The following is a 23555-nucleotide window of genomic DNA, read 5'->3' as shown; positions in this document are numbered from 1 at the left end:
TAGTGCCTGAGCTGGGCACCCATATACGACCCACTAGATATAATCTGACTGAAACTGAAAACAATATGGTACTCTGTAAAAGCATGTTGTGAACTCATCATGTCATAAATCAGAAAGAACCTGTCTCCTGAGAAGTCACAGTTAACCAAAACATAACAAATATGCAACCCGACAAGGCTGCCACTATACACGGGGACATCCAAGATGAACTACATCGATATAGCTGACCAAACCGTATATACACAACCCACGTATGTCTACAGACCTCTAAGAGTATAACAAAGTCTACGTCAAAACGATCTATACCAAAATAACTCAACCTCCGGAACAATGGAGCTCTACAAGCGGCTGGGCTGAAGTCCTAAGCCGGAGGATCAAAAAACTGAGTATCTGTACTTGCGGGCATGAAACGCAGCCCCTGAAGAAAGGGGGTCAGTACGAATAGTGTACTGAGTATGTAAGGCATGAAATCAATATATACATAAAATCATGGAAAACATTTGAGGCGTGTCAATGAATGGGCATAATAAATGCATCAGTATAGCTATATCAAATAAACACATATATCCACAGAAATATCACAACAATGGCAACAGCGTCACCCCCTGCCAACTGTGCCATATATAGACACATCATAACAAAGGCCACAACGTCACCCCCTGTAAACTGTTCCTTATATATACACATCACAATAAAGGACACAGCACACCCACTGTCAACTGTGCCATATATATACACATCACAACAAAGGCCACAACACACCCCCTGTCAACTGTGCCATCTATATACACATCACAACAACGGCCACAACATCACCCCCTGTCAACTGGGCCTTGTTGTCAACTGTGCCATATATATACAGATCACAACAAAGGCCACAGCACACCCCCTGTCAACTGCGTCTTACATATACATGAAGAATGAAAATGAATGTAGTGCATAATCAAAATGAAATAATAGAACTCTCCGTAATGTCACAAAATAGCCATATACATATATTGTACTCATGACATGCGTAGGAGTTCAAATGAAAACTATTGCTCTATCCCACCTTGGAGGAACAATTTATAAGGTGAGATAAATAACAATGAAATAAATCGAGAAAATCATGAAATAGCTTAACATTTTCATATCATCGTTGAAATCATATTTGAGACCTTTAAGCATAAAATCATCCTCAACGTAATCCTCATAAAACATTCTCGTTCTTAACATCATGAGAAGCTTTAAGAGTCATAAACTTCTAGCTTTGAAATCAAGGAGGTTATGGAAACACTTATGCAATCATACCATAGGAATCATCCCTTTCAAAGAAAGGGACGAGCCTTAACATACCTGTTCAGCTTCTAATTATCTACACTTATTCGTTCAAGCTCGCAAGTCTAAATTTAAGAGGATTCACACAATCGTTAGCCTCATGGTAGTATATTTGTGCTAAGATCTCAAGTCAAACTATTTTATATCCTGCTGAAAGTCGGGCAGCATTTCCCCTGTTTATATGCCTAGCCCGAAATCTCAACTCAGCAACCAACAACAACAACAATAAAACATCAATAACATCATTTCCAACACCAATATTTACCATAAAACAGCCCACACGTTGTTTTCGAACTTCCATAACTAACCAACTTACTACACAATTATTTAACAATTTTATCTCCGTAAATAAGCCTTAAATAATACCAAAAGAGAAATATTCATACATTTTTTTCTTGTTAAGACAACAATATCCTCAATATCCACGCTAAAATCCACCGTAAAACAATACTAAAATTACAACCATGCGTTAGCCGGACCTAAACCACTACTCCGCTACTTGAAAATTGCTCACTTTTTTATTCCCTCACTCTGTCTTTTCTAATTTCTAGAATTTTTTGGGCAAATTTGATGTAAAAAGGGGGTTGTTACCCATTATATAGGGGTCAAATTCAGGTCGGGTTCACTGTAGCAGTTACTATAGCAGTACTGTAGCACGCGTTTCTGCTCCGTCAGCCGAACTTGTAAAGTCCATAATTCTCTACCCCGATATCCTGTCGACAAGTGGTTTGTTACGTTGGAAGCTAGACTCGACGAACTTCATTTTAAATATCTTTTTTTACTTCAAAACACTTCATATGCGAAGAGATATTCGTCCCCCAAGTTGGACCAAACTTTTCACACAAAACATCACCCATCCTTTCTCCAAAGTCGTACTACTCCATTTCTTCCACTCATTTCCTTATAAAACATTTCGGTATACCTTATATACATCCTTCACTCATTAAATATACTTAGTAATGCTTGCTCCTTATATTCCAAAGTGGTTTACTTAACCATAACTCAATGTACTTATGTTTCAAATTTGATAAGTACTTCTTCGAAGATACGGGGTGTAACATTCTTCCCCCCTTAAAAACATTCGTCCTCGAATTTTGTAGTGCACCGCTCCTCAATATCCTCATTGAATTTTTGTTCGATTACCATATACTTATACTATAATATGGTCTGTTTCGTCCTGCTCTTTCTTAGCTCCTTATCAAATTCATTTGTGAGTCGTACAGTTTTCAATCCTCATGTATATGATCACAAGTCAACTAGTATTCTGTTATCATTCTTTCTTAATTCCACACGGCTACTCGCCGTCCTGCGAGCGTCCTTCCTCGTCGTTCCTTATTTATTTATTAACGATAACTCTCTTGCTCGAATACAACACTTTTTTTTGTTGACTCCTCTGATGCTATCTTGGCTATCCCCAATTTTACTTGTTGATCTTAGATAAGTGCTAGATTATCCCCTCTGAATACATCAGCCAATTTCCGATTCATCATAAATTTTCTTATACTAATGTCCCGTTGCTTGTTCAGCGGTACTCTGCTACTGACAAATCCTTATTCTTAACAGTTACGTTTCTTCAACCATCCGTCTTAATTCCTTTCCATGATCAGTTATAAGCATATCCTCAATACAATCTCTTAACGGTTCCTAATGTCCCATCACTATCTTTATTATTTCTCGTAGCAGGATTATATATTGTAATCATAGTTCAAACTGGTCTATAGCTCACAATATCTTCGAGTTCTTGTCAAACTCTCCCTTTAATTCTTTTGCCTCAAATCTTGCAATATAACTTATAATTATGAAGTTAGGGCAATTCTCACTTTACCACAGCTTCTTTTCCAATATCGGTATGGTATACTTTACCCTTGACTTCCTCATTCCAGTGATCACTTAGTTAGCTATCATTCCTTGTTGGCTTTTCAGTGTATCCATGCCTATCTGCGGGGCATAACCTTACGCTGATGGTTCATATTATTCGATAATACATACCTTTATGCTCAATATGGTTAGTGACCCGTGATATACTTTCTAATTTTTGGTGATGCTGCTGCCTTTCTATCTGCACCCACATCGTTCTTCCTCTCTTTAGAGATCGCCACACCGCTTATCGTTACTCCCTTTGTTAAGATTCTAATATTTTTACTTTAATATCAAGATTTTCTTCCATTGTAACCCAAGGTGTCCTTTGTACTCATCATCCATTTCGTCATTCTATTTGTAGTTAGCTTGCAGAGCGTTCTTACTCTATTTATTACTCTTTAGGATGCGTCACTGCCTATTTAGGTGCGGCACAAATTTCGTTCGTCTAGAAATATCATATCTCACGTTTGCATGAAGTATTATCTTGATCCATTTTAATTCCTTTTCATACCTGCTTTGTGGTATGTTTATCTTTAATTCATTTATGCTCCCTCTTAATGCATTCTTGATACGCCACTACATCCCGAATTTTGGCTTCTTTAAGCTAACATCTTTCTTTCCTTGGAATTTTGACAATGCCATACCTCGTTTCAGGACTAGATCTGCTCTTCCCCCCTTATAAGGGTGTTCTTTTACAATAGTAACTCCCGAATATCAATATTCATTGGCCAACCTTATCGATTCTCCAACTCTTTTGGTCTCTCATAATACCGGAATTCTCTCATCATATAGCTTGACTTGTTTTCCTTTCTGCTAATCAAGGGCTTTTCATTTGAACAAAGCGCTTATGCATCACAGATCCATTCTCGCTGCCTTCTTTATGGCCTTTTTAATTATACCTTTTATGACTGAACATTTCCCGAATCAACGGGTTAATGGGAACATTGGAATTCATCAAAACACTTTACGGAACGTTTAGTCACACTTTGCTCTTTTTATCCGTCGTCTTCCTCCACAACTATTATCACCGAATTTCTACTTACTCTGAGTTTCCGGTCTCACTTAACGTCTACAATATATCATTAAGAGTTAATATGCTACACTCTTCCCCTTCCACTATCAATCATTTTATTTACTTAGCTCACTTATCCGAAATTTTGCTTGACTACTTATTTGCATCCCACCTATGCGTTGTAGTTCTTCCAATGTTCTGCCACTTCTTGTTCATGTCATGAAATCCTTACAAATATACTCTCTTCTTTCTTCTCCTTCCGGCCACGAAGGCTAGTCCATACTCATGAATATTTCTCATGCATCCTTCTATTTCATTTATAATCGAATCTCGGTATTACTTATCCTCATCGCATGTCATTGATGTACTATCTCCCAGTTAGCTTTGTTAGTTCATTATCCTCTCGCTTTTCCTTGGTGATTGCTCAATTTTCCTTTTCTTCCCTTCTTCTTCTCTCCTCTCCTTTTGACTAGCCCATTAGTGTACCTTTCCTGCTTTCATCCTCAAACCTTCCTTGAGTTCCTTCCTCCCCAAGCACCCTTCTCTACTTTTTATTATATAGTATTGACCCTGAAGTTCGTGAAATATTCCTTTAAACATGCAAATATGTTCTATTCCTAAATCATCTTTTGGGAAAGCTTCTCCGTGTCCGAGGCAACCGTGTCTGTATGACCACACATTTATCCCTTTATATACCTCTCGAGAGCTGGAGATCTCTTTGTATTGTTGCAAGGCCTGATCATTCTTTCTCTTACTTCACATTCCTAGTTGTGGTTACTATCCTTTAGTCCCACTTATCGAAGTCTATTCCATGACCCCACACATTCGTCTTTTATTCCATACTACCATCCTTTATCCCCTTTGCTTGCCTACCTTCGAATTTTTATCCAATTAATCCCTTGCCTTGCCCGTCGTCTCTCCTGAAAGCTTCACTCAACCTCGTTTCTTACACTTTTCCCTTTTCTCAAGACATTCTAATCTCTTTACTCTCTATATATTCACTTTCTTCCTTTCCCTGATATTATCGCATTAAGTCTTTCCAACTCTAACCTGTAGTGAAAGTAACATCAACTTATCTTGTAACATTTGTCACTTGAACTTCACTACCCTGTTCGGTTGATGCCTTCAGTATACCGCAACATCAGCTGCTGGGACACATATACCAGTTGGTGCAGCCACATATGGGATGTCATACACATACATATATATATATATATATATATATATATATATATATATATATATATATATATATATATGTGTGTGTGTGTGTGTGTGTGTGTGTGTGTGTGTGTGTGTGTGTGTGTGTGTGTGTGTTTACTAACGCCTCGCTTACAAAGTACTTCCCAATATTATTCAAACTCATCCTAATTCTAGAGCTGTGATGCACCTTTTTTTTTCTCGTTGCCGGTCTAGTCCGCTTCATCCTTCGCAACCTTTTAGGGTTTCTAACCACTCCGCATACTCCAATTTCCCTTAGACTACTCTAGCTTCTCATCTGTCTCTTATGTCTGAATTTATAGGACTCTTAATATACTTCACAGGGGGTCACCTATCCTAGTATTTCTCTCACCCTAGCACGCTTAACCTTAGAGTGCTAATGGGATCCGGTACGTTAGTGCTGGTACGATCACAGCCCCCCTACTGCGTGACCTTAATCGCATGACCTAGAACAAGTTGAAGTTTTAATAGATTCCAAAACATTCTCATAATGCATCTCCCTCCAAATTAGAAAGGATCTCTTACTCTTACGATTAAGCAAATGCTATTTTGGCCTTTGAAATCCTCAATAATCATCTTCAATCTGCATGTATGACTACTTTTCATCCCAGCTTTCAAGATTCCCAATGGTGGCGAAAGCATCTTAATCACAGTTACTTCCAAATACTTAAGTCACTGATCCCCTATAGGATTTCCGCTCATCACTATCCAGTATTACCCTGAAGTAATTACATATAGACATAGGAAGTTTCCATAGAAGACTCATATACATGTAGCCGATCGGTCCTTAGCCTTATCTGGTGGGCTATAGAGTGAAGTGTGCTCTTCATTCTTATCATCCCAGTGTCTACTAGTCTGGCCTAACATAATACTGAAACGTAGGGAAAATCTAGATGTGCCAAACTCTGTACTTCCTCAATTGCGTCTTCATCCACAGGAGTCTCGTGAACCCTTAAACGGGTATTTGTCATCTGATTTCTCAGCGGGTCTCCTCCTACTGGAGCCACATCCTTCGATGGGTCCGCCTCAATGGAATAGCTGATGCTTTTTCTTATACCTCTTGACATCCTCGATCCTGAGTCGACAGGTGATACAAGTCTCAAGTCCCCCTTCGAAGCCTCACTTACGCTCCCATTAACTGAACTTATCCTCTTTTCCAATAAAATCCTGCAATTTAACAAAAATCGTACCAAGAACGAGCTATCCTATCATTGGCTCTACTGCACGATCTATGATCAGAAAGAAAGATGACATCCTAAATGTCATGTAGCTTTCTGTTTATAGATGTGGTGCACAACACACCGATAAACATGACTCTATTAGATACAGTCTGTAGAAACTCCGAGGATGAACCTGGCTCTGATGCCACTTTTGTCACAACCCAAACCGATGGGCCATGACTAGTGCCTGAGCTGGCCATGACACAGAATCTGCCGTCATACCCCTTCAGGCGAAATTCCAAACGGAGTCTTTGCTTTATTAAGGGCCACACCTCTGTGCTGAATCAGAATAGGGTCTTCGAACTGACGCTGCTTTACCTCCTGTATAATAGATGATTCAGCAGCTGTACGAACAGAAATCCCAGAATCTCCAGAATCTGCCAAACGAACTCCAAGGCTGGCCAGCTGATGAATATCACGAACCAAATCTTTCTTACCAGATGGTACATCAGCCAAGTTGCCCATAGACTTGCGGCTAAGTGCATCCGCTACCACATTGGCTTTCCCAGGATGGTACAACATATTGACATCATAATCTTTCAATAATTCGAACCATCTTCTCTGCCGCAAATTCAGCTCCTTTTTTTTTTCTTAAAATATACTGGAGGCACTTATGGTCCGTATAAATATCAACGTGGACCCCATGCAAGTGATGCCGCCACATCTCTAAAACATGAATCACCGCAGCTAATTCCAGGTCATAAGCAAAATAATTTCTCTCGTGCGGTCTGAGCTGTCGGGGAACATGGACTATAATCCGACCATGCTGTACTAATGCAAAACCTGTCCCAATACCGGAAGCATCATAATAAATAACTTGCCCATCTGCCCCCTTTTACGAAGAACTAGGACTGGAGCTGTAATTAATTTTTTTTTCTTCAGCAACAGGAAACTGCATTCAAAAGTATCGGTTCACTGAAATTCCACTGCCTTCTGAGTTAGCTTCGATAATAGTGTCGTAGCAGACACAAAGTTCTCCACAGACCTTCTGTGATATCCGGCCAATCCCAAAAAAAAAAAAAAAAAATTATGTACCTCAGTTGACGTCGAAGACCTAGGCTAATTCTTTATCGCTTTGATCTTATGTGTGTCAATTATTTCCATTTGTACTTACTTTACTTTACTTCCATCCGCTTTCCCCCCTTTGGGGTTATACTTATACCATATCCGTGTCTTTTCTTTCTAATCTACAACTTGGTTATTTTCGTACAAAACCTTAATAGAATCATAATTACCTAGTACATAATCTTATCCAATAGCTGACACTCAAGTAACGTAATTAGTATAGAAATTTATCTCTTAATAATTATATTCCTCCTCATTGGATGATTTGGCCAAGTTATTCCTTCTTTCATACCCGTTCCTTATCCGTCGTTCTGTTTTTCTCAATATTCAAATTACTCGATATGCACATGAATCATCATTCCATAATAGGTTTCCTTTGTCCTGCACTACTACATTTTAGTTCGTTTTCGCAAATAATTCTCGTGCTTTACCCGTTGACTCTTTTAGAGGTTCTGCTTAATTACGTTTCTTACGGTTCACCCCCCTTTTTTGACATTTGATCTCCTTACCTTCTATTCAATTATTCTCTTTTCTTTCCAAACATCGTGGTATTAGGATCTTCCAACCTCAACCGGTAGCAAAAATGAGTATCAATCTATTTCGCAACATCTGTACCATACCTTTCGCTTTGTCTCATAAATTCTGTTCGATTAATGTTTTCCATATATTACAACAATGGCTATCAGGGTTCGCCAATCAATCGACACAGTCATAAATGGGGGCCCTACACATACATATATATATCACTACCATTTCTTTTACAATACATCTTTAATCACTTGCTCATACTTACTCTAATTTCAGAGCTGCGCTGCTTTTTCTTTCTTTTTAGCAATCTAATCCGTCTCAGCTCACGTGACCCCTATAAGGTTTCTAGCCATTCCACATATCCTAGTTCCCCATAGGTTACCCCGAATTTCCCATTCGACTCTCATATCTAGGTTTGCGAAAATTTTGTACATTTTCCAGGGGGTCACCCATCCCAGAATTGCTCTGGCTCTGGCACGCTTAACCTTACAACGTTAATGCATTTAGGCACGTTAAGGCCGGTATAATTACACTGATTGCCCCGCACAACCTTTGTCACGTAATTTATGACCAATCGGGGTCTTAACAACTCTTCAAAACGTTCTCGTAGCGGGTCCCACCCCGGCCTAACGAGAATTCTTTTACTTTTCTGACTTTATAATTACCGTGTCGCCCCCCTGTAAACCTTCAATATTACCTTCATGTATACATATGATTCTAGACGGCCTACGAGTTTAAGTTTGTATTCCACAAATTCCATCTCCAACCAGTCGAGGAAAACTGATAAAACGTTACTGTAGGGTATCTTCTGACCACCAGCAAAAGAAAGCTAGAGTCCGACGAACTTCGCGAAATCTTTTAGTACTTAATTCACATAATTTCCTCCACGTTTATGTATATATATATATATATATATATTTTGAGTCTTGAACGAACCACTCAATTCCCGACTGCTTGTCATACGCTTTGTATTCTTTCAATTAGAGGAAACTTGATCGTCGGACATTTTTGCCCTTCACCCGGGGCTGTGCTAAAACAAAATGGGTTGGAACATATTTCTGGTCCGTCCAAATAAGTTACGAATTCGCTACTCGTATATGCTTCCTCGAGATAGAATTTTTTTTTCCCGATAAGGGTAATACTTCTTACAAATAACATGGAGGGTACCTCTTAAACTTTTAATCCACCATAATAGATTTATCATATCGGTATCGACCTTCAAGACATGTTAAGAATTTATATCTCATTTCCCTTTTTGTATTTCTAGAACAAATTGGGCAGAGGTTCCTCTGTATTTCTTACTATCCCAAAACCTGTACACAGGAAATACCAACCATGCCTCACAGGGCCAACACATATACGTATATACATATCATATCATATCACATCATAGCCACATGGGGCTAACAATTACAGATAGAAGTATACAGATGTCGAGGCATACCTCACATGCCCAATTCAAACTGCACCTGCTACACTTTCCCGTTTATTTCTCTTTTCAATGTCCGACTTATGTTTTAATCGTACTTCAGAATACCTCACCCAGCATACGTCTTTCATACCATTGCTTACCTGAGTACTGTGTAGCTTCCAATATCAGCAGTCGTTGTCTTACGTCGATACCGCTATCCAGCTGCAATCAACGGTTAGAAAGAAAGGAACTCATTTCCTACAGCTGGCTCTATCGCACGATCTAAGAATCAAAGAAAGGCAACACCCTAAATGTCCTGTAGCCTCCTCTTTATAGGTGTGGTGCACAACACACCGATAAACAAGACTCTACTAGACACGGCCTGTAGACATTCCGAGGACAAACCGCTCTGATACCACTTTTGTCACGACCCAGCCCCGTGGGCCGCGACTGGCACCCTACTTGGGCACCCATACCGAGTCGCATATTCATTTATCAAATCCAAACTTATTACAAAATTTCATAAAAGCCATTTCAAACATAATTTATATCAAAATCTATCTTAAGCGGTCGCGTGTATCAAAATATCATATCAGATCAGGAAAGAGCGGCGGAATATCCATCGCCGGTCATAAGTACAAACATAAGCATAAGGCCGTTTGGGGCCACCATAACAACGGACCGCATTAAGACCAAATGTCAAAATCAAACGAACACATATAGGACCCTCGCCCCACAAACATGGCTACAGGCCTCTACGAGTTCAAAACAAAGACATATGGCGAGACAGGGCCCCTCCGTACCCAAAATAGTCAAATGTACAAATACATATACATAGCAAAGATGTCTGTACCAAAAGTGGACTCCGGAGCAGGGGGAGTACTCCAAGATAGCAGAAAATGAAGCCTACAGTGGAGGATCACCAATGTCTGTACCTGCGGGCATGAAACGCAGCCCCCCGAAGAAAGGGGGGTCAGTACGAAATATGTACTGAGTATGTAAAGCATGGAGTACAGAAATATGGGCCAAAACTGAAAGCAAACCGGATAACAAAGGGGAGTGCAAATCAGTATGTCAAAATCCGTATCGAAATCATACGCCCCTTCGAAGCCTCACTTACGCTCCCATTAACTGAACTTATCCTCTTTTCCAATAAAATCCTGCAATTTAACAAAAATCGTACCAAGAACGAGCTATCCTATCATTGGCTCTACTGCACGATCTATGATCAGAAAGAAAGATGACATCCTAAATGTCATGTAGCTTCCTGTTTATAGATGTGGTGCACAACACACCGATAAACATGACTCTATTAGATACAGTCTGTAGAAACTCCGAGGATGAACCTGGCTCTGATGCCACTTTTGTCACAACCCAAACCGATGGGCCATGACTAGTGCCTGAGCTGGGCACCCGTATACGACCCGCTAGATATAATCCAACTGAAACTGAAAAAAATATGGCACTCTGTAAAAGCATGTTGTGAACTCATCATGTCATACATCAGAAAGAACCTGTCTCCTGAGAAGTCATAGTTAACCAAAACATAACAAATATGCAAGCCGACAAGGCTGCCACTATACACGGGGAAATCCAAGATGAACTACACCGATATAGATGACCAAACCGTATATACACAACCCACATATGTCTACAAACATCTAAGAGTATAACAAAGTCTACGTTAAAAGGATCTGTACCAAAATAACTCAAACTCCGGAACAATGGAGCTCTCTAAGCGGCTGGGCTAAAGTCATAAGCCGGAGGATCTCCAAACTGAGTGTCTGTACCTGCAGGCATGAAACGCAGCCCCCGAAGAAAGGGGGTCAGTACGAATAGTGTACTGAGTATGTAAGGCGTGAAATCAATATATACATAAAATCATGGAAAACATTTGAGGCGTGTCAATGAATGGGCAAAATAAATGCATCAGTATAGCTATATCAAAGAAACACATATATCCATAGAAATATCACAACAACGGCCACAGTGTCACCCCCTGCCAACTGTGCCATAAATATACACATCATAACAAAGGCCACAGCGTCACCCCCTGTCAACTATGCCATATATATACACATCACAACAAAGGCCACAACACACCCTCTATTAACTGCGGCATATATATACATATCACAGCAAAGGCCACAGCACACCTCCTGTGAACTGTGCCATATATATACACATCACAACAAAGGTCACAACACACCCCTTGTCAACTGTGCCATATATATACACATCACAACAAGGGCCACAGCATCGCCCCCCTGTCAACTAGGCCTTGTTGTCAACTGTGCCATATATATACGCATCACAACAAAGGCCACAGCACACCCCCTGTCAACTGTTCTGTCACGACCCAGCCCCGTGGGCCGCGACTGGCAGCCTACTTGGGCACCCAGACCGAGTCGCATATTCATTTATCAAATCCAAACTTATTACAAAATTTCATAAAAGCCATTTCAAACATAATTTATATCAAAATCTGTCTTAAGCGGTCGCGTGTATCAAAATATCATATCAGATCAGGAAAGAGCGGCGGAATATCCATCGCCGGTCATAAGTTCAAACATAAGCATAAGGCCGTTTGGGGCCACCATAACAACGGACCGCATTAAGACCAAATGTCAAAATCAAACGAACACATATAGGACCCTCGCCCCACAAACATGGCTACAGGCCTCTACGAGTTCAAAACAAAGACATATGGCGAGACAGGGCCCCTCCGTACCCAAAATAGTCAAATGTACAAATACATATACATAGCAAAGATGTCTGTACCAAAAGTGGACTCCGGAGCAGGGGGAGTACTCCAAGATAGCAGAAAATGAAGCCTACAGTGGAGGATCACCAATGTCTGTACCTACGGGCATGAAACGCAGCCCCCCGAAGAAAGGGGGGTCAGTACGAAATATGTACTGAGTATGTAAAGCATGGAGTACAGAAATATGGGCCAAAACTGAAAGAAAACCGGATAACAAAGGGGAGTGCAAATCAGTATGTCAAAATCCGTATCGAAATCATATATATATACGTAATGCAAACGAAATCCTGCAACGCTCAAGAACGTGGTCACCACTCCGACGCTGGTGCCACACACAGCATAACACCAGAAGGTTTCAAATCTCCGTACATCCCTGAACACACATACACATGGGAGCGTATCGCATCACCAGCCACATCACAGCATAACTCCAAACGGAACCCGGCCCTATGGCGAGGCCTCGGGAACCGTAACACAACATACGGCCGAATTTTCATAGGGCGCACGAATCATAACCGGCCCGGGAACCGGCGAACGAAGTCATAATAGGGCACGAGAGGAGTCGTGAGCAAACAAATGCAAATTTTATTTCAAAATAGCCTTCCAAAGTTTGAAGATTTCATAAGTCATTTCATTAATCAAAATAGTCGGAAAATTAACTAGTACAAAAGTTCATTTCACGAAATGTTTCCCAAAATGGTACGTATGGTTCCAAAACATAGCTTATCATATCATAGCGATCAAAACATATTTCATAGAGGAATGTTTCAAAATCGAAGATTTCATATCAAACTTTATCCAAAAAGAGAGCCCGATAAGACAAATAAGGCATCTCGGGGTTAGCGGGCCCACCTCGGGTCAAATCGAGGGGGCGAACATAATTTACGGACATTTAGGGTCTATAAGTTCATACATAAAGATTTCAAAGTGACCCGATCACATTTCCATAGGTTTCGGACATTTGGTTGCATTCTAGCCAAAATAGAGCCTTTAGGCTTCAATTGAATTGAATGAATAGTAGTCGTTTTATAGATCGGGTTTCGAGGAGCAGAATTGCTCCGGGGGTTCCGATATCCGCCTAACATACTAAGACATGCCAAACGAAGAAGTGGGGAGCTTTACATACCTTATAGACGTCTTACGCTCACCCCAAAATCAAATCCCGTTTTGTCCAGAATCTGCAAATGGTCAAAGTTACCAATTAGAGATTCTTAAGCTTAAAATTTCCCTTAACTTCATTTTTGTCTACCGAAATTTCGACAGCATTTCCCCTATATATCTAACACCCCCGAGACTTAGCTCGGCTCAATAAACATCAACAACAACAACCCAAACGTCACAAACAACATAAACCACAACTAAATCATTCTAACATCAATATTCTTCTTTACTATAAAAGTTGACAACTTTCATTCAAACTTCACGATTCCAAACTTATGTCCACATTATGGTATTCATTCACTCATTCAAGATTATTCAAACACATCCCAATTAGGTTCCAATCGCTATACATAATTTCAAGAAGTGCATTACTTTCCATATTTCATCCGAACCATCAACAATGCCGACGAACATACTAACTTACATTGTTTCACTCCAAATTCATTAACAACAACCATAAGTCACATTTAAAGTCCTAATGTCATAATCATACAACAATATACACAAATATACAAAAGATATACACTTTCCCATAATACTCCACAACCATTTCCAATGCCATTTCAATTCGTTAACCATTCATTTACGTTATAAAGGTCACAACGACGCCACAAACCAACTAAACAAATCAATTTCGCATTGTCTTCTACTCCACTCAAGTCACGGCCAACTACACTCTTCACACACACACACGCCATGCATCTTCACACCAAAATCCCATAATTTTCATGCAATTCTAATCACTATCACATTCATACAAGTTCCATAACTCAAAAGTGACAAAATTCATACCTTTACTTGAATTTTCGACTTGTCGCAAACACGCACCTTTCACCAAACTAATTATACCCCGTCGGAGAGCGTCTTGAGTACATCACAAATATGGGAAGAACAAGATATTTGGATTGAAAACCAAGCAAGAAAAATTATTGAAGTGGGGAAAAGGGGTTCGGCCGAAGGGAGTATTATTGCTCCAAGTTGAGTTTTGATCTTTCTCTAGATAATTCCAAGTGAATTCATTGATATATATCCATTACATGGTCACATGTATGTCACATGGCTTTAAAAATGGGTCTTGGGCCATTCCCTATGGCCGGCCACCTCAAGACTTTGGGCCTCAATTCTTGTTTCAATTTTTCTTGGCCCAATTCATTAAAAGTCCCATTTTGTGATTCCCGAAACTAATTTCCGAAATTCCAAATTTACCCTCGGCCTTCCCCGATGTCTTAGCACCAATAATTTCATAACCAACATAGTCAAATCAACTAGAATCAACATATTTCCTTATAACATATAAGTCTTAACTATTTCTCGATTTCCAAATATACGAAAACACGGGACATAACATGTTCCTTACATATACATGAAGAATGAAATTGAGTGTAGTGCATAATCAAAATGAAATAATAGAGCTCTCCGTAATGGCACAAAATATCCATATACATATATTATACTCATGGCATGCATAGGAGTTCAAATGAAAACTATTGCTCTATCCCACCTTGGAGGAACAATTTATAAGGTGAGATCAATAACAATGAAATAAATCGATAAAATCATGAAATAGCTTAACATTTTCATATCATCGTTGAAATCATATTTGAGACCTTTAAGCATAAAATCATCCTCAACGTAATCCTCATAAAAACATTCTCGTTCTTAACATCATTAGAAGATTTAAGAGTCATAAACTTCTAGCTTTCAAATCGAGGAGGTTATGGAAACACTTATGAAATCATACCATAGGAATCAAGCCTTTGAAAGAAAGGGACGAGCCTTAACATACCTGTTCAGCTTCTAATTATCTACACTTATTCGTTCGAGCTCGCAAGTCTACATTTAAGAGGATTCACACAACCGTTAGCCTCATCGTAGCATATTTGTGCTAAGATCTCAAGTCAAACTATTTTATATCCTGCTGAAAATCGGGCAGCATTTCCCCTGTTTATATGCCTAGCCCGAAATCTCAACTCAGCAACCAACAACAACAACAATAATACCAACATCAATAACATCATTTCCAACACCAATATGTACCATAAAACAGCCCACACAATGTTTTCCAACTTCCATAACTAACCAACTTACTACACAATTATTTAACAACTTTATCTTCGTAAATAAACCTTAAATAATACCAAAAGAGAAAGATTCATACCTTTTTTTCTTGTTAAGACAGAAATATCCTCAATATCCACACTAAAATCCACCGCAAAACAATACTATAATCATAACCATGCGTTACCCGAACCTAAACCACTACTCCGCTACTTGAAAATTGCTCACTTTTTTATTCCCTCACTCTGTCTCTTCTAATTTCTGGAATCTTTTGGGAAAATCTTATGTAAAAAGGGGGTTATTACCCTTTATATAGGGGTCAAATGCGGGTCGGGTTCACTATAGCAGTACTGTAGCAGTATTGTAGCAAATCGGTTACTGTAGCACGCGTTTCTGCTTTGTCAGCCGAACTTGTAACGTCCATAATTCTCTACCCCGATGTTCTATCGACAAGTGGTTTGTTGCGTTGGAAACTAGATTCGACGAAATTCATTTTAGGATTTTGGTTTTACTTTAAAACACATCATATGCGAAGAGATATTCGTCCCCCAATTTGGACCAAAGTTTTCACACAAAACTTCACCGATCCTTTCTCCAAAGTCGTACAAGTCAATTTCTTCCACTCATTTCCTTATAAAACATTCTGGTGTACTTTATATACATCATTCACTCATTAAATATACTTAGTAATGCTTGATCCTTATATTCCAAAGTGGTATTACTTAACCATAACTCAATGTACTTATTTTTCAAATCTGATAAGTGCTTCTTCGAAGATACGGGGTGTAACAGTTGGCTTGCTCAGTTGTGTATTTATATTTTTGGTGTGTGTTCCCAGTTCAGACGAGATGGTCAGTATATATATATATATATATATATATATAAGATCCGGGTACCCGTTTATCTGTTGGGCAAGGATCCGGGATGGGTGGCACTTAGACTTTGCGAGTCACCTTGGGTTGTACTGCCGATATGTTGATATTTTCGTTCGGCGTACATGTGTATACAACATTTGCAGGGCATTGCATAGCATCTATACATTATTGCATTACATTGCATTCACGGCTTGCATTGAAATGATTTGATGTTGTACTTGAGATGTTGGATTCGTTTTGATATATTGAGACTTGGTGCAATTGGGATTAGATGCTTCACTTAGGCGATGCCGTGTACTTGATCTTTGATTATGTTTGATTTATACTTGTTAGTTTGCTTGCCTATCTTGCTTTATTGTCTGAATTATGTTAGCTATACTATAGTCAGCCGATGATGCCAACCAGTATCATTGTTTGTACGGACCTGCACTTGCTGCATTCCTTTATGAATGCATAGTATGAGGTTGGGTCTACTTCTATCTCTCAATGTTGATCGTCTTCTTCAGCATTGTTGCGAGTTTCCAGGGTGAGCACGGATGTTCGCTACATTGAAGATTCTTCCTATTTCATGTCTTGTTTTGTTATTCTGACACATAGACGGATTTATGTATTATTATTCCAGACTTGTATATTTTCATTAGATGCTCTTATAAGACTTAGACTAGACCCTGGGGGTATTTCTTATTCCGCACTATATCCTATTATATAATATTGTGAGACTTATGTATTTATACTTTCCGCTTGCTTGATTTAATTATTCAAGTCTTTATTTATCGTTGGTTCGAGGGTTCGCTTACCGAGGTGGGAAAGGTAAGTGCCTGCACGACTTATGTCAAATTTTGTCGTGACATAATGTCACGACCCAGCTAGGGGCCACGACGGGTACCCGGAGCTAGTTACCAAGCACCGCTCATTCTACTGCTTATCTTGCTAGTTTAATACTCTTTTATCAATTTTTCATACCAATTGTAGGAAAATACTATTTAATCAAAACATAAATACTTTATATACATTTGCCTCTCGGCCATCAAAATAATATAAATACATATGAAAACATCTTGTGTGACCATCTAACCCACACTGCGTATCTACGAGCCTCTACTAACATAATGAATACATGGACGGAACAAGACTCCGTCATGCCCAAAATATGCATATATGAATGTACATCAAAAGAATAGCCATAAGTACCTCCGAACAATGGGGTGCTATCTAACAGCTGACAGCTACTGAGGACCTGGGCCAAGCTCTCCTCCCTGTCTACCTGTGGGCATGAACACAGCGTTCGACGAAAGGACGTCAGTACAAATATTGTACCGAGTATGAGAGGCGTACATAATGAAAGGAAACATCAGTAATATGAGGATAACATCAATATGAGACAACTGAATCTAACTGATAATCATACATGAAGTAATACATGATGTTTTACTCATCATCATAACATGTATGCATCATATGCAAGCTGCCCGTCCATGTCGGAACGGTGTGATAATAAATAATATTAGCCCGCGTCCGGGGTACCATCTCATGCCGCCCACTAGTGGTGTCTGCCCACGCCCGTAGGTCGTGGTGTATCCGTATCGCCGCCCGCCGAAGCGGTGTCTGCCCGGCCAACTAGGCCCGGTGTGAAATGCTCATGACATGCTCAATATAAATGCTTATAGTAATATGCTTATCATAAAATACTTATCTTACCATAATGCGTATATAAGACTCATGATCAACTTTACTCTATCGGGGTGACGTAAGGTCGTGATCCCCCGATTACATTATGGAACCATCATGGACATTCCGCCTCACCTTGAAAGGACTAGTACATAAGGTGAGTGTAGGCAAGGAATAACATCATCATCATTCTAATTTCATTATATCGCATAACTCATCTCATATAGACATTCGTAGGCATAAGCTTTTAACTTCTTAGAATGTAAGAACTCATGAAAGGAATAGGGATTCAAACTAAAAGATTCATGCCATTAGAAAGAAGGACTAGCCTCACATACCTTGGTCTCTTAGCTAAGATATTGCTCACTTGTTCTACGTCGACATCACGTCGTTACCTTCATAAGAGAATTCGTATCAACATTAGTGAGCTAACTATAAGAACGCGTCGCTAAGCCTAGGAGAAGTCGGACAACGCTTCCTTCGCTCATACTACTTTTCTCGCATTCTATATCAACTCCCAATATTCATAATATTATTCGCAATATCATGGTCGACAATCGTCATTTACGTTCATTTGGCAAAATCCAACATTTTCCTCCAATTTTCCCTTATTTCTACTTCTAGCTCATCCTTGAGTTTTCATGCATTTAATGCTTGTTTTAAGATATAAACATCATATATAACGTATTAGTACTCACAACACTTTAATATTCATAGTCCAATTCCACTATCATTCATTTATGTCACTATTCACTCAATAATGACCCATTTCTATGTTCTTCTACACTTCAAGTGCCTAAGCTTTCCAATATTTCAAACAACATGGATTAATCATGAAACTTACCTTGGATGATGGTTGAACAATCCTCAAGTTCAAATACTTCAATTAGCCAAAACCCTAGTTCCACCTTCTTGGGAATTTCTTGACTTAGAAGATCCTTTGATGTGTTCTTACACTTATTTTTATGAATTTGGTTTTGGTAATCTTGATATCTCCTTTGATTCTCTTGAATTCTTGTGGAGGAAATATTTGGAGGGTTCTAGAAGTCTCTTGAGTTGGTTGAATGAAGAATGAGTTGAAATGAGGCTTAGGTCCCCTTTAAAAATCACAAATCTGATCTTTAATGAATTCTTGTCGGGACGAACAGTTGTCGTAAACCACCATATACGGACCGTATTTTGATTTACGGTCCGTCACCTGTGGTCGTTTTTAAACATTCCAAAAACAGAAAGTTTGGCTGGGGATTATGGCGATTTACGACTGAGGTTTACGGTCCGTAAACCAGTTTACGGGCCGTCATCCAAGTCGTGTTTAACCATTTCAAAGACAGAAAGTTTTGGCTGATGGACATCGTAGTTTACGACCTTGTTTACGGTCCGTAAACCAGTTTACGGGCCGTAAACTGGGTCGTATTTAACCATATTCAACATTTACAGAAAGTTGAGATTTTTGACAAGCTGGAGGACGACTGCACTATACGGTCCGTAAATCACTTTACGGGCCGTATAGTGCCATATACGACCACTGGGCTGAAAATTTTTCCGCGACTTTCTTATTTCCAAAAATTCTTAATTAGCCATTCCCGACTTAATAAAACATCATTCACTCAATTTTCATCATTCCACTCATCATACAAGTACGGAGAAATTTCTGATGTGTAACATTCTTCCCCCCTTTTGGAACATTCGACCTCGAATGTTCGACACTCGGGGATTCTGGAAAATTTTTGCCAGAGTTTCCTTTGTAAGTTGGATACTACCTTTCCATTACAACACCCACAATATCTTTGCCTCATAGGGCTATATCACAATATCAACACGTTTATGGCCACACACGGCCAAAAACACAAAACTAAAACATATGTACCTTACACCATCGACGTCTCATCTTGAATCTCTTCAGGGGATTGGAACAATTGGGGGTACATAGATTTCATCTTCTCCTCCGCTTCCCAAGTCATTTCTTCCCGATTATTGTTCCGCCATAGAACTTTGACTGAAGCAACCTCTTTATTCCGAAGCCTTCGTACTTGTCTATCCAAAATGGCAATGGGCATCTCCTCGTATGTTAGCTCCTCTGTTACTTGCACATCATCAATCGGGACTATTCTTGTTGGGTCTCCAATATACTTGCGGAGCATCGAAACATGGAATACTGGATGCACGGATTCGAGCTCTGAAGGCAAGTCCAATTCGTAGGCTACTCGACCCACCTTGCGAATGATTTGGTAGGGTCCGATATATCTGGGACTTAGCTTTCCTTTCTTGCCAAATCTCATCACTCCCTTCATCGGCGATACCTTCAGGAACACCCAATCGCCCACCTGAAATTCCAAATCTCGTCGGCGATTATCTGCATAAGACTTTTGGCGACTTTGAGCTGTTAACAGTCGGTCTCGAATCACTTTAACCTTTTCAACTGCTTGTTGGATTAATTCGGGGCCTATCAATTGTACTTCTCCGGTTTCAAACCATTCTATTGGAGATCTGCATTTTCTTCCATATAAGGCTTCATACGGGGCCATTTGAATGCTGGAAAGATAGCTGTTATTATAGGCAAATTCAATAAGAGGAAAATGCTCATCCCAACTACCGCCAAAGTCCAATACACATGCCCGTAGCATATCCTCTAAGGTCTGAATAGTGCGCTCGGCTTGTCCGTCAGTCTGTGGATGGAACGCCGTGCTGAGCTTAACTTGGGTACCTAGACCTTCTTGAAAGGACTTCCAGAACTTGGCTGTGAACTGTGCCCCTCTGTCTGTGATAATGGCCAAAGGAATACCGTGAAGTCATACAATCTCCTTGAGATACAATTTAGCATAATCTTCCGCTGAATATATGGTTCTAACGGGGAGAAAATGAGATGCTTTCGTGAGTCTATCCACGATCACCCATATAGAATCATACTTCCCTCGCGTACGGGGTAATCCTACCACAAAATCCATGTTAATTTCTTCCTATTTCCACGTAGGAATTTCCATTGCTTGCAATAACCCTCCTGGATTTTGATGCTCGGCCTTCAATTGCTGGCAATTCGGATACTGTGCTACAAATTCTGCTATGTCTCGCTTCATGGCATCCCACCAGTATACCAATTTGAGATCGTGGTACATCTTGGTTGCACCTGGATGAATAGAATTCCGGGAATAATTTGCTTCCTCTAAAATCCGTTGGCGCAAGTTTGCCACATTCGGTACACATAGTCGGCCTCGATATCTATGAACCCCTTCTATGGAATCTTCGAATGGAGACTCTTCCTTTTCCTGAGATAGATCTCGATAGTGGCTTAACTGAGGATCTTCATTTTGCCGTTCCTTCACTTCTAGATTCAAGGATGAAACTGTGGGGTCATTGACGCTAATACCTGCATTTCCTGAATCAATGGGTCGTACGCCGAGACTTGCTAACCGATGGACTTCACGAACCATTTCTCGCTTTTCCGAAGGAACTACACATAAACTACCCATCGATCGAAGGCTAAGTGCATCTGTAACTACATTCGCCTTCCCTGGATGATATAGAATGTTCACATCATAATCCTTCAGCAATTCTAACCATCTCCTTTGCCTCAGGTTCAACTCCTTCTGTTTGAAAATATATTGAAGGCTTTTGTGATCCGTATAGACATCCACGTGCACACCATATAAGTAGTGTCTCCATATTTTCAATGCTTGAACGACCGCAGCTAGCTCAAGATCATGAGTGGGATAATTCTGTTCATGTTTTCGCAACTGTCTCGAAGCATAAGCAATAACTTTTCCATTTTGCATCAACACACATCCTAATCCCACACCGGAGGCGTTACAATATACTACATAGCCATCTGATCTTTCTGGAAGTGTTAGCACTGGCGCTGAGGTCAGCCTGTTTTTCATCTCTTGGAAGCTACGCTCACAGGCATCACTCCACTGGAATTTAGCCAAATTATGGGTTAACTTTGTCAATGGGGCTGAAATAGATGAGAAGCCCTCTACGAATCATCGATAATAACCTACCAAACCCAGAAAACTATGAACTTCTATAGGCGTCGTAGGCCTTGGCCAAGTCTTCACAGCTTCTATTTTCTGAGTGTCAACTCGAACACCATCATCTGAAATAACATGACCCAGGAATGCAACAGAATTAAGCCAAAACTCGCACTTCGAAAACTTTGCATACAATTCTCGATCTCGAAGAACGCCAAGAACAATTCTTAGATGATCTGCATGTTCTGATTCTGTGCGAGATTACACCAAGATATCGTCGATGAACACTATCACAAAAAGGTCCAAGAACGGCCTGAACACATTATTCATTAAATTCATGAACACTGCCGGGGCATTCGTCAACCCAAACGACATTACTCGAAACTCGTAGTGACCATATCTTGTCTTGAAGGCAGTCTTGGGAATATCTGCTTCCCTAATTCTCACCTGATGATAACCCGATCTCAGATCTATCTTGGAAAACCATTTAGCACCTTGCAACTGATCGAACAAGTCGTCAATTCTAGGAGGGGGATATCTGTTCTTCACCGTCACTTTGTTCAACTGCCTGTAGTCGATGCACATTCGTAGCGATCCGTCTTTCTTCCTTACGAACAAGACTGGTGCTCCCCATGGCGAGGAACTAGGCCTTATAAACCCCTTCTCAAGTAAATCCTTTTGCTGAGCTTTTATCTCTTTCAGTTCTGCTGGAGGCATTCGATAAGGAGGAATAGAAATAGGCTCAGTGTCTGGTAATACATCAATAGCAAAGTCGATCTCCCTTTCTGGAGGAAGGCCTGGTAACTCGTGGGGAAACACATCTGGGAATTCATTCACTACCGGGACAGACTGGAAAGTTGGCACTTCCGCTTCCGTGTCATGAACCCGAACTAGATGACAAATATAACCCTTGGCTATCATCTTTCTCGCCTTAAGGTAGGAAATAAACCTACCGTTTGGGGAAACTGTATTACCCTTCCACTCGAGTATGGGCTCTCCCGGAAATTGGAATCGAACTACCTTTATCCGGCAACAAACATTAGCATAGCACGATGCCAACCAGTCCATACCCATAAATACGTCAAAATCTATCATCTCAAGTTCAATCAAATCCGCTGTCATCTGGCGATCACATATAATGACTACACAGTCCTTATATACTTGCCTCGCTATTACAGGATCACCAACCGGAGTGAATACCTTGAAAGGTTTAATTAGGTCGGGTCTCACCCCAACACAATCAGCGATATACGGAGTAATATATGAGAAGGTAGAACCTGGATCAATCAGAGCATATACATCACGGGAAAATATAGTCAAGGTACCTGTGACAACATCAGGGGAAGACTCAAGATCCTGTCGCCCAGCTAAAGCATACACACGGGGCTGAACAACACCTGAAGTAGATGCTCCCCCTCTACCTCTGCCCC

The sequence above is a fragment of the Lycium barbarum genome, chromosome 5 (assembly GCF_019175385.1).
Source record: "Lycium barbarum isolate Lr01 chromosome 5, ASM1917538v2, whole genome shotgun sequence".
Lineage (NCBI taxonomy): Eukaryota > Viridiplantae > Streptophyta > Magnoliopsida > Solanales > Solanaceae > Lycium > Lycium barbarum.
The sequence above is the reverse complement of the archived record's forward strand: the minus strand, read 5'-3'. Positions refer to the sequence as shown.